Source organism: Oncorhynchus mykiss, chromosome 11 (genome assembly GCF_013265735.2).
Source record: "Oncorhynchus mykiss isolate Arlee chromosome 11, USDA_OmykA_1.1, whole genome shotgun sequence".
Lineage (NCBI taxonomy): Eukaryota > Metazoa > Chordata > Actinopteri > Salmoniformes > Salmonidae > Oncorhynchus > Oncorhynchus mykiss.
The window spans coordinates 52,380,102-52,394,164 of record NC_048575.1 but is presented as its reverse complement, the minus strand read 5'-3'; positions in this window follow the sequence as shown (position 1 = coordinate 52,394,164).

Genomic DNA, 14,063 nt, shown 5'->3' with positions numbered 1-14,063 from the left:
GAGGAGGTGTTGTTACCAGTCCTCACAGCCTGTGGTATGCCCGTCAGGATGTCCAGGATCCATTTGCAGAGGGTGGTGTCCAGACCCAGGACTCTGAGCTTGGTGTCAAGCTTGATGGGAACAATAGTTGAATGCTGAATTGTTAATAGCATTCTCACATACGTGTTCCTCTTGTCCAGATGTGTTGCGGCCGTGTGAATAGCAATGGAAATGGTATCTTCCGTGGATCTGATCTCATTGGCACAAATAGGAGGATGTATAGAAGAGTCAATAAACAACAGATCAACACTATAAGCTTCAGAGGTGATGGATGTGAATGGCTAGGCTAGAGTTTTTGGAGTTGGGGGTTACTGTTTGGCTGTGTGCAAGGGCACGGGGTCATCTGCGTTGTTGCATTCCGCTAGTAAAAACCCGAAGCTCCCATCATGCACAAGCGCGAGGCAGGGGCAGGGAGTCAGTCACGAGGTTAGGGTTAACCCTGTCCCTCATCCTCTCCTCCCAGTCCTTTTGTTCCTGCTGCCACAGATGGTCACGGCCCCGTGTGACTGTCACATCCGCAGGTCGCAAATACCATGGTCTAGGTCAGACATACACACTGTAACAGTCCTCAGGAAAGCCACTCTGTAACTTCATCACATCTTGTAGATTTTGTCTTACTTACATAGCATATGTAAGTTAAGCATCATGCATATAGAAGTCTTAGTTCGCATGTTATTGATATTTAAGACAGGCAGATTTGCTGTATCTCATATGTTCACACAGCTCATGACTGGAGGCTTCCTGGGTATTATTTGAAGAGAGAATCACAAAATGTATCTGAAGGTCATAAAATACAGTGTGTTGTGGTATTCATTCAGATAGAGCCTCATCCTTTCTGAATCCTCTTCCTTTGTCCAGTGAATAGTTGAACTGATCTGAAATTCTGAGAATGTTGTCTGATAGAGCAATACTGTTTGCATAATGGGTTAGGCGGAAGCACACTTGAATAGATTATTGAATCAAGCCTGCTTCTGCTAAAACAAAGGGAAAACTATTTGGTTTGATTCTTTCTTTTCTGTATAGTGTAGCTACTGTCCCTTCAGAAAGTATTCATACCCCTTGACTTGTTCCACATTGTGTTGTGTTACAGTCTGAATTCAAAATGGATTAAAAAATAAATACCTCTCAACCATTTACACACAATTCCCCATAATGAGAAAGTGAAAACATGTTTTTAGAAATGTTTTCAAATGTATTGAAAATTAAATATGGAAATATCTCATTTACATACGTATTTACACCCCAGAGTCAATACTTTGTAGAATCAACTTTGGCAGTGATTATAGCTGTGAGTCTGTAAGTCTCTAAGGGCCTGATTCTGACCCGTAAATGGAACCTAATTCCCTTTTTTTGCACTTATTTCTCTATGCGTATTCTGACGATTAACTTAAGCATGAGAATACCGTGCTATTCACCTGCTATTCATTTTGTGTGGAGATTGAATAAATTAAGCCGTGGCGGAGGTGTATTCACAGATACGCTGTATTCTGACCTTGACTTGATTCCCTAATAATTCCACCACCTGTACATGTGAGGAAACCATAAATAAGGTTTAGCGAACCTACCGCTTCCAAGTGGAAACAGCATCTACTTTATTTTTTCAGATAGAAAAAACACCATTCTCCATAAACGGGTTGGTTGTTTAAATCAAATCCAATTTTATTTGTCACATGTGCCGAATATAACAACCTTACCGTGAAATGCTTACTTACAAGCCATTAACCAACAATGCAGTTTTAAGAAAGTAGAGTTAAGAAAATGTTTACTAAATAATTGAAAGTAAAAAAAGAAAAAGAAAGTAACACAATAAAAAAGCGAGGCCATATACAGGGGGTACCGGTACCGAGTCAATGTGCAGGGGTAGTCGAGGTCATTTGTACATGTAGGTAGGGGTAAAGTGACTATGCATAGATAATAAACAACGAGTAGCATCAGTGTAAATACAAAAGGGGGGGGGGGGGGGTCTATGCAAATAGTTTGGGTGGCCATTTTATTAATTGTTCAACAGTCTTATGGATTGGGGGTAGACTTGGCTTTGGACCTAGACTTAACACTCCCTGGTACCGCTTGCCGTATGATAGCAGAGAGAACAGTCTATGACTTGGGTGACTGGAGCCTTTGAAATTGTTTTGGGCCTTCTGCTGACACCGCCTAGTACAGGGGTGGGCAACTCCAGTCCTCGGGAGCCTGATTGGTGTGTCACTTTTTCTCCATCCCTCGCAAACAAAGCTGATTAATCAAATTGCATTCTAAACTGAAGATAATGATTAGGTGATTATTGGAGTCAGGTGTGTTAGCTGGGGCTGGGGCAAAACTGTGACACCAATCAGGCCCTCGAGGACTGAAATTTCCCACCCCTGGCTTAGTATATAGGTCCTGGATGGCAGGAAGCTTGGCTCTACTGGGCTGTACGCACTACTCTTTGTAGCGCCTTAAGGTCGGATGCCGAGCAGTTGCCATTGCGAAGGAAATTTTACAGTCTTGAAAATTTTAATCTTGTCTTTGGTGTCATAAACAATCCTTGGTTCCTGCCTGTGCCTGGTAAAAATATGTGGGGGGGGGGGGGGGGGGGGGCGCATCATGACCTCCTCCTTAGGACCATCTGGCAGAACGCTGTTATTTAGGTTACGAAAGGAGATGTGCCAGACACATGCCGGAACCAACCCTATGAACTATGCCTAATGCGAACGTGTCTGTAACCAGTATATAAGGGAACCGGTTGAGCTCCTGATCGACATGTGTACTTGTTGCATTGAGTTGTTTGAAACCTTTCCAGCTCGCTGAAAATAAACAATGTGTTGAGGATCAGCGTAGCAGATGTGTTGTTGCCTACCCTTACCACCTGGGGGCGGCCCTTCAGGAAGTCAATGATCCAGTTGCAGAGGGAGGTGTTTAGTCCCAGGGTCCTTAGCTTAGTGATGAGCTTTGTAGTCAAATAACAGCATTCTCACATATGTGTTCCTTTTGTCCAGGTGGGAAAGGACAGTGTGGAGTACAATTGAGATTGCTTCATCTGTGGATCTGTTAGGGCAGTATGCAAATTGGAGTGGGTCTAGGGTTTCCGGGATGATGGTGTTGACGTGAGTGCTACTGGGCAGTAGTAATTTTTTCATTTAATTTATTTCACCTTTATTTAACCAGGTAGGCTAGTTGAGAACAAGTTCTTCTTTGCAACTGTGACCTGGCCAAGATAAAGCGTAGCAATTCGACACATACAACAACACAGAGTAGTTGTAGGCAGATTACCTTCGCTTTAGGCAGGTTACCTTCGCTTTCTTGGCCACAGGGATTATGGTGGTCTGCCTGAAACATGTAGGTATTACAGACTTGGTCAGAGAGAGGTTGAAAATGGCAGTGAAGAAACTTGCTAGTTGCTGTGAGTAAACGTGCTGGTAAACGCATGCTGTGAGTAAACGTGCTGGTAATCCGTCTGGCCCCGCGGCCTTGTGAATGTTGAACTGTTTAAAGGTCTTGTTCACATCGGCTATGGAGAGCGCGATCCTGCAGTCGTCCAGAACAGCTGGTGCTCTCATGCATGCTTCCGTGTTGCTTGCCTCTAAGCGAGCGTAAAAGGCATTTAGCCCGTCTGCATGTCACTGGGCAGCTCGCAGCTGGGTTTACGTAATAGTTTGCAAGCCCTGCAACATCCAACGAGCGTCAGAGTTTAGCTACAAAACCGATGCGTGCACAATCATGGGGAAAAACAGACGGGGTTGGTGTAGATTGTAAACTATATTTAGTCTCCAATGTTTATTGATATCATAAATACATTTGCACAATGAGCACTTGTTGTCTCTTAATTAAATGGTTAAAGTTATTGGTTAGCTAGCTAGCAAATGTTTGCCATATTAACATTGACATGGCTCCCGAGTGGCACAGTGGTCTAAGGCACTGCATCTCAGTGCAGTGCCTTAGACCACTGCCTTAGAGGTGACACTACAGACCCTGGTTCGATTCCAGGTTGTATCATAACCCGCTGCGATTGGGAGTCCCATAGGGCGGCGCACAATTGGCCCAGCATCGTTAGGGTTTGGCCGTCACTGTAAATGTGTTCTTTGCTGTCTATCAACTTTCCCACAGTAAAGTTTATGAAATGCTGTGCCATGATGCGGAATTTGAATCGTACGACCTTTTAACTTGCAGGGATGGGCACTCTCGAATGTCTTAATTACAGGCTACCCCGACTTTCTCTGTTTCCTATTTCTATTATGTTAAATATTATCCACTATCAGTATCGACCGTCAAACTCCACAAGAAAATCAGTTGGCCAGCAAGTGGGAGGGTTTTCAGCAGTTGAATTACATTCATTCAGCACGTGCCAGGGAACCACACCTGCAAAGCCAGTGACGCACCTTCATAAGGTAAGTCTGAATACCAATTGGAATCGGGTTGGAATCGGGCCCTAAGAGCTTTCCAAACCTAGATTGTGCAACACTTGCGCATTATTCTTTTTTAAATTCTCCAAGCTCTGTCAAATTGGTTGCTGATCATTGCTAGACAACCATTTTCAGGTCTTGCCATAGATTGTCAAGTAGATTTAACACAAAAATGTAACTCGGCCACTCAGGAACATTCACTGTCTTCTTGGTAAGCAACTCCAGTGTATATTTGGCCTTGTGTTTTAGCCACTCAGGAACATTCACTGTCTTCTTGGTAAGCAACTCCAGTGTATATTTGGCCTTATGTTTTAAGTTATTGTCCTACTGAATGGTGAATTCATTTCCCAGGGTCTGGTAGAAAGCAGACTGAACCAGATTTTCCTCTGGGATTTTGCCTGCGCTTAGCTCCATTCCGTTTATTTTTATCCTGAAAACTCCTCAGTCCTTAACGATTACAAGCATACCCATAACATTATGCAGCCACCTCTATGCATGAAAATATGGACAGTGGTACTCAGTAATGTGTTTTATTGGATTTGCCCCGAACATTACATTTTGTATTCAGAACAAAAAGTTCAATTGCTTTGCCACATTTTTTGCAGTATTACTTTAGTGCCTTGTTGCTAACAGGATGCATGTTTTGTAATATTTGTATTCTGTACAGACGTTCTTCTTTTCATTCTGTCAATTAGGTTAGTATTGTGGAGTAACTACAATGTTGTTGATCCATCCTTAGTTTTCTCCTATCCGAGTTTTCTCCTACACCTAACGGCAACTGAGTTAGGAAGGGCACCTTTATCTTTGTAGTGACTGGATGTATTGATACACCATCCAAAGTGTAATTAATAATTTCACCATGCTCAAAGGGATATTTAATGTCTGTAAACAATTTTTTACACATTTACCACTAGGTGCATAGACTATTTTTTGCGAGGCATTGGAAAACCTTCCTGGTCTTTGTGGTTTGAATTTAATTGCTCGACTGAGGGACCTTACAGATAATTGTAGAGATGAGGTAGTCATTCAAAAATGATGTTAACCACTATTATTGCACACAGAGTCCATGCAACTTATTATGTGACTTTACTCCTGAACTTATTTAGGCTTGCCATAACATAGAGGTTGAATACTTACTGACTCCAGACATTTCAGCTTTTCCTTTCTTTTTTGTTGTCAACAAATCGAAAAACATAATACCACTTTGGCATTCTGGGGTATTGTGTGTAAACCAGTGACACAAAGTATCAATTTAACCCATTTTAAATTCAGTCTGCAACACAACGTGGAACAAGTCAAGGGGTGTGAATGATTTCTGAAGGCACAATGAAGGTTTCTACCATTGACATAGAAGTCCCTTCAAATCTTCCGGCTATGTCATCAATATGTTTACTACGCTAACAACTTCTGGACTGGCAATGATAATCATACCAACAGATCAGATTACATTTACAGTATTGAAGTAAAAATATTATATATGAACAGCACTTGCTATAATCAGACAATCAAAAGAGCATGGAAACAAAAGAGCAGTTTAATCCCTCAGAAACTTTGATCCAGGAAAGAGCTTTGTATCTGCAATTAATCATTTACTGATTTGATTATCTTGCTCCAGCACACTGTAAAAAAAAGGGAAACCCCAAGAGGTCAAACAGACAGCTCCTAATACAATCTGGTAGAGAGCAACATAATTATCCAGCAGACTATAGGGATGAGCTCTGCTTCTGAAACATCACTTATTCCCCAAGGGGGAATTATTTTTTATGGCCTCATAGCAACACAACAGCTCTCAGTTTCTCACATTTGGAGCAAACAAGCTCTTCCCTCTGCACCTCCTGATAGACAGAAGACCAAATTGATGATATGAGTAACTGTTCTGTTAGGAGTGTCAACAGTAGGATGCTCTCATAATCTGTGACGCCTGATATTAACTTTCAGTATTACCTCAACATTTTTCTATCACCAACCTGATAGACCACAGCTAATATAACACCACTCCCATGACAAATCAGATATTACATATGCCTATCCAACAGTGATCTGTATTTATGAGTCAGTGAATGTTTTCATAAGGTGTCACGCAGCATATGAATAAATTATAAAGGCCATGTGGCTGTAGGCCTGTTAATTCGCTTGTAGCCGCCAAATATGAAACTTTCATTAACTCAGAGAACATATATGTAAAATAAACAGAGCTATGTTATACAGGTATTAAAATAACAACTATACTATTAAAATGAAGAAATTATCAATGGAAATCATTTCAGCATCAATTTTAGAAATGATGATAACATTAATGCTGTTATGTACTAAAATAGGATAAAAATATATATATTGCTTAGACATATTGTATAGATACATATTAACAGATTAAAAGGCTCCTTCCATATACAGTACCAGTCCAAAGTTTGGACACTCTGTAATGGTTGTCGTCTGGAGATAGAGAGGAGGACCAAGGTGCAGCGTGGTAAGTGTCCATATTTTAAAAAAATTTTATGAACACTGAAAACAAAACAATAAACAACCAACGAACAGTCCTGTAAGGTGCAACACAACACTAAACAGAAAATAACCACCCACAAAACACAATGGAAAACAGGCTACCTAAATATGGTTCTCAATCAGGGACAACGATTGACAGCTGCAGAACACAGAAATAGAAAATCATAGGTAAACTAACATAGACAACCCACCCAACTCACGCCCTGACCATACTAAAACAAAAGACAAAACAAAGGAACTAAGGTCACCCCCCAAAGGTGCGGACTCCGGCCGCAAAACCTGAACCTATAAGGGAGGGTCTGGGTGGGTGTCTGTCCGCGGTGGCGGCTCTGGCGCGGGATGTGGACCCCACTCCACCATATTCTTTCTCCGCCTCCTTAACCGCCTCCGTGGCCTCTTAAGAGCGGCGACCCTCGCTGCCGACCTCGGACTGGGGACCCTAGCCACGGGTCCCGAATGGACGGGAGATTCTGGCAGCGCCGGACAGGCGGGAGGCTCTGGCAGCGCCGGACAGGCGGGAGGCTCTGGCAGCGCCGGACAGGCGGGAGGCTCTGGCAGCTCCGGGCTGGAGGGAGGCTCTGGCAGCTCCGGGCTGGAGGGAGGCTCTGGCAGCTCCGGGCTGGAGGGAGGCTCTGGCAGCTCCGGGCTGGAGGGAGGCTCTGGAGGAAGGAGACGGAGAGACAGCCTGGTCCTTGGAGGAGGCACAGGATAGACCGGGCCGTGGAAGCGCACTGGAGGTCTCGAACTAAGGGCCTGCACAACCCGTCCTGGCTGGATGGTGATTCTAGCCCGGCATGTGTGGGGCGCAGGCACAGGACGCACTGGGCTGTGCAGACACACGGGAGACACAGTGCGCAGCGCCTGCGCAGGATATCCTGGCCCGAGGAGACACACTGGAGGTCTGGAGAGCAGGGCTGGCACCATCCATCCTGGCTGGTTCCTCACCCTAGCCCGGCAGATGCGGGGAGCTGGGATGTAGCGCACCGGGCTAAGAACGTGTACTGGAGACACAGTGCGCTCCACCGCATAAAACGGTGCCTGATCAGTACGATCCCCGCCATGGTAAGCACGTCTTGGAGAGCTGTAGCGCCGAGCTGGCACAGGACGTGCAGGGCTAGGGAGGCGCACAGGAGGCCTGGTGCGTGGGGCTGGCACAGTCTTCACCAGACGGTTAGCACGCACCTCAGGACGAGTATGGAGAGCTGACTCAGGTGACATCAAATCCCGTACACGCTCCATTGGGCGGATGTCGTGCCTCATGCACCGACACAGCAACTCCCTCATTACTCTCTCCTCCAATCTCCCCATTAACTCCTTCACTGTCTCTGCTTCGCTCCCTTCGCTCACCTCCAATTCCGCCCTGACCGGCTCTGGTTCCGTCCTTGGCTCCTTACGGTAAGCACGGGGATTTGGCTTAGGTCTGACTCCTGACTCTGCCACACTCCCCGTGTGCCACCCCCCAAGAAATTTTGGAGCTGCCTCTCACGCTTCCTTGCCAGCCATGCCAACTCCTCCCATGTCCATTTCTCCAGATAGCTCTGCTGCTCCTCACCACGCTGCTTGGTCCTTTGGTGGTGGGTAGTTCTGTATGGTAAACACAGACACAGAAAACAAAAAATAACCACCCACAAAACACAATGGAAAACAGGCTACCTACATATGGTTCTCAACCAGGGTCAACGATTGACAGCTGCCTCTGATTGAGAACCATACCATACCAGCCCAAACACAGAAATAGAAAATCATAGACAAACTAACATAGACAAACTAGCATAGACAACCCACCCAACTCACGCCCTGACCATACTAAAACAAAGACAAAACAAAGGAACTAAGGAACTAAGGTCAGAACGTGACACACACCTACTCATTCAAGGCTTTTTCTTTATTTGTACTATTTTCTACATTGTAGAATAATAGTAAAGACATCAAAACTATGAAATAACACATACTGTATGGAATCATGTAGTAACCAAAAAAGTGTTAAAACAAATCTAAATATATTTGATATTTGATATTCTTCAAAGTAGCAAGCCTTCACCTTGATGACAGCTTTGCACTCCCTTGGCATTCTCTCAACCAGCTTCATGAGATGTGCCTCACAAGGTGTGCCTTGTTAAAAGTTCATTTGTAGAATTTCTTTCCTTCTTAATGTGTTTGAGCCAATCAGTTGTGTTGTGACAAGGTCGGTGTGGTGTACAGAAGATAGCCCTACTTGGTAAAAGATCAAGTCCATATTATGGCAAGAACAGCTCAGCAAAGAGAAACAGCAGTCCGTCATTACTTTAAGACATGAAGGTCAGTCAATATGTAACATTTCAAGAACTTTGAAAGTTTCTTCAAGTGCAGTCGCAAAGCCATCAAACACTATGATGGAACTGGCTCTCATGAGGACCGCCATAGGAAAGGAAGACCCAGAGTTATCTCTGCTGCAGAGGATAAGTTCATTAGAGTTAACTGCACCTCAGAATGCAGCCCAAATAAATGCGTCACGGAGTTCAAGTAACAGACACATCTCAACATCAACTGTTCAGAGGAGTGTGTGAATCGGGCCTTCATGGTCGAAATGCTGCAAAGAAACCACTACTAATTTATTTATTTTTATTTCACTTTTATTTAACCAGGTAAGCCGGTTGAGAACAAGTTCTCATTTACAACTGCGACCTGGCCAGAATAAAGCAAAGCAGTGCGACACAAACAACAACAACAACAGAGTTACACATGGAATAAACAAACGTCTATATACAGTGTGTGTAAATGAGGTAAGATTAGGGAGGTAAGGCAATAAATAGGCCGTAGTGGCGAAATAATTACAATTTATCAAATAAAACACTGAAGTGATAGATGTGCAGAAGATTAATGTGCAAGTAGAGATACTGGGGTGCCAAGGAGCAAAAAAAATGTAAAATAACAATATGGGGATGAGGTAGAGGATGGGCTATTTACAGACGGGATATGTACAGGTGCAATGATCTGTAAGCAGCTGTGATAGCTGATGCTTAAAGTTAGTGAGGGAGATATAAGTCTCCAGCTTCAGTGATTTTTGCAATTCGTTCCATTCATTGGCAGCAGAGAACTGGAAGGAAAGGCAGCCAAAAGAGGAATTGGCTTTGGGGGTGACCAGTGACATATTCCTGCTGGTAAGCGTGCTATGGGTGGGTGCTGCTATGGTGACCAGTGAGCTGAGATATAAGCAAAGACTTATAGATGACCTGGAGCCAGTGGGTTTGGCAACGAATATGAAGCGAGGGCCTGCCAACGAGAGAATACAGGTCGCAGTGGTGGGTAGTACATGGGGCTTTGGTGACAAAACGGATGGCACTGTGATAGACTGCATCCAATTTGCTGAGTAGAGTGTTGGCGGCTATTTTGTAAATTACATTGCCGAAGTCAAGGATCGGTAGGATAGTCAGTTTTACGAGGGTATGTTTGGCAGCATGAGTGCAGGATGCTTTGTTGCGAAATAGGAAGCCAATTCTAGATTTAATTTTGGATTGGAAATGCTTAATGTGAGTCTGGAAGGAGAGTTTACAGTTGGACCAGACACCTAGGTATTTGTGGTTGTCCACATATTCTAAGTCAGAACCGTCCAGAGTAGTGATGCTAGTTGGGCGGGCAGGTGCGGGCAGCGATCGGTTGAAGAGCATGCATTTAGTTTTACTTGCATTTAAGAGCAGTTGGATACCATGGAAGGAGAGTTGTATGGCATTGAAGCTCATCTGGAGGTTAGTTAACACATGTGGTGGCATATTTCTGCTTTACCAAATGAGGAGAGTTACAAACTTCACACACCAGTCAGAGTTATACTTAAACTATTTTTTTTTATAATCACAAGAGCTTTGCAATAGCCTTTTTAAATTTAAATGATGCGCTATCTCTAATGAACCATTGAAAGTACCAACAGAAAAGTACAAAGATCTTTTATAGCCAAGATACACCCCTCTCAACTTACATGACGAACCACAGATCTTAGGAACAGTTCAAACGTTAAGATTTGTATGAAAGATATCTATAAAACATAGCAGACAGCAACGGCTGTGTCAACAGTTTTCATTGTAAAGACCAGTGTCTGGCCCTCCTACTCCAAACTGGAACCCGTCTCACCCTGGTACGGTATAGCACAAAAACATTATCTCATGTTATCTGGAATGCTCTTTAGGCTTTATTACCCAAAGACATCGTAAATCTGCCCTGTCAGTGTTAACTCATAGAGGCCCATCCTCAGTGGAACACACACACACACAATAGTTAACAGAATACTCTAGTCTGTTAAATAAAACAACCATTATAATGCAATACAAGCATTATAACATAATCTTGCAATTTTCCACGACACACAGTGTCCAAAGAAGGCCCAGAAGTATACAGAATGGTGTTGTCGGCATAGAGGTGGATCAGAGAATCACCAGCTGCAAGAGCAACATCATTGATGTATACAGAGAAAAGAGTCGGCCCAAGAATTGAACCCTGTGGCACCCCATAGAAACTGCCAGAGATCCAGACAACAGGCCCTCCAATTTGACACACTGAACTCTGTCTGAGAAGTAGTTGGTGAACCAGGAGAGGCAGTCATTTGAGAAACCAAGGCTGTTGAGTCTGCCGATAAGAATGCGGTGATTGACAGAGTCGATAGCCTTGGCCAGGTCGATGAATACGGCTGCACAGTATTGTCTTTTGTCGATGGCGGTTATGATATCGTTTAGGACCTTGAGCGTGGCTGAGGTGCACCCATGACCAGCTCGGAAACCAGATTGCATAGCGGAGAAGTTACGGTGGGATTCGAAATGGTCGGTGATCTGTTTGTTAACTTGACTTTTGAAGACCTTAGAAAGGCAGGGTAGGATATATATAGGTCTGTAACAGTTCGGGTCTAGAGTGTCTCCCCCTCTGAAGAAGGGGATGACCGCGGCAGCGTTCCAATCTTTGGGGATCTCAGACGATACAAAAGAGAGGTTGAACAGGTAAGTAATAGGGGTTGCAACAATTGCGGCGGATCATTTTAGAAAGAGAGGGTCCAGATTGTCTAGCCCAGAATTTGCAGCTCTTTCAGAACATCAGCTATCTGGATTTGGGTGAAGGAGAAATGGGGAGGCTTGGGCAAGTTGCGGTGGGGGGTGCAGAGCTGTTGACCGGGGTAGGGGTAGCCAGGTGGAAAGCATGGCCAACTGTAGAAAAATTCTTATTGAAATCCTTGATTATCGTAGATTTATCGGTGGTGACAAAAGACACCAATAATAAGAGACCTGCTTGGGCCAAGAAACACGAGCAATGGACATTAGATCAGTGGAAATCTGTCCAAATTTGACATTTTTGGTTCCAACCGCAGTGTCTTTGTGAAACGCAGAGTAGTTGAACGGATGATCTCCACATGTGTGGTTCCCACCGTGAAGCATGGAGGAGGAGGTGTGGGGGTGTGGGGGTGCCAAGAGTGTGCAAAGCTGTCATGAATGAGTTGCTGTGTCCAAACTTTTGACTGGTACTGTATATTATTTAGTACATACATTCCAGTACTGGAATAGTATCCAATAACTTATAGAAAAGGGGATGGGGAAGAGAAGAAAATACAGATCTAGCATTGGGCAATTATTCAATCATCCAATACATTACAATGACTAATTTATGACTAATATCACAGGTTGCTGCTCTACACCTTGCCTGTTGATGATGTAATACAAGGGATGAGAAACATATGCTGTATGCATACTCCATTAAAGGCAGAACTAAAAATGTGCATCTCACACTGTGTCGGATATATAATCAGATCCATGTTCTTACTATAGCTACAGTTGCTCTATATAGACAGTTAGAAGACTGTCCATAGCCACTGACAATGACCAACGGTCTGGCAGATTAATACCCAGCTGCCTTGCCCATCTTTCTGGCATGTGAAACTGCTTAGATGCAACCATTGTCCTTCTCCACTGTATTGACCACATTGTAAGAGTACTTTGTAACTTTCACCGTGTGCCCTAGAGCCTTCAGATCTTCCACAATAGTCTTATGGAGAGAGGAAGACAGTTACAGGAACAGGAGGCCGTACACACTGAATTATGAGCACAATACATACAGAAATGACTGAAAAACCTGTGAATTACTAGCCCCTCAGATGTGTAAAGCTGTGATTGACCATCATTTATTAGAAACATAACTGAATACCTCTTTAATCTTTGAGTTCCATGATGTGTGCTGTTACTTGGTCAAACTTTAGTGCGTTCTTGCAATCCACAAACACAACAGGGACAGCAATAGCCTCTTCCAGACTCTTTCCAAACAACAGGTGGGTCTAGGAGAGAAATCGACAAATGAGACCATGAGGAGACGGACTACTACCAGGGAGCTTATGCTGCATGTGGACTGAAAGTGAATGTTACGATGACAGTGTGTTTAAGGTACAGAGTGTTTTAGAACATATATTGGCCACACAGTGCAGTATGTGGGTCTTCCACGAAATGAATGCCTTTTGCGTCCCTGTTAAGTAGAAGTTGTCTACCAATATTACGTTTTACAAGCCTGTTATATTAAAAGAAGTTCCCTTTTATAGACCACATGGATAATTCGATAAATCTAATAAAGACTTGCTAAAGTGCTTAAATTCAACATTTTGATATGTCCATCAGTGCACCAACTGTGGCTTCTATGAAGATTTTATCCCACTTAACCACAAGATTCAAAGTTTTCACCATCACTGCAATGCCCTAGCTGCCATGTTGCTTTAACAAAGTAATTTCTGTAGATGATCATTTATTTCATGTGATTAGTGATTCACATACTGTATGTATGTCCCTCATTTGAAGGTCAACACTGTAAGTGAACTGAACTCTGAACTCTTTTAATATGGTGAAACTGTTCCTTAAAATAAATGTATTAATGAAAGAAAGTGTTAAATCAGGTGAGCGGGTTCTACTCTTTTTGGCCATTTTCTGGTGTTTTGTGATGGAAAACGGAGAGGGTCGAGCATAACACGCCAACTCTGAAAAATGTTTCAATAATAAAACCAAAAATGTGAAGCGTGAACTCAATTGCCATACCCTGTTGCACACAACAAGCTTCCATTCCCCCTATCACAATGGAATTTATCGCTGGTTTAAGATGAAATCGTGAACCCTGTTATGGTCAACCCTGCTACTTTATTTGGCACTTAATAGG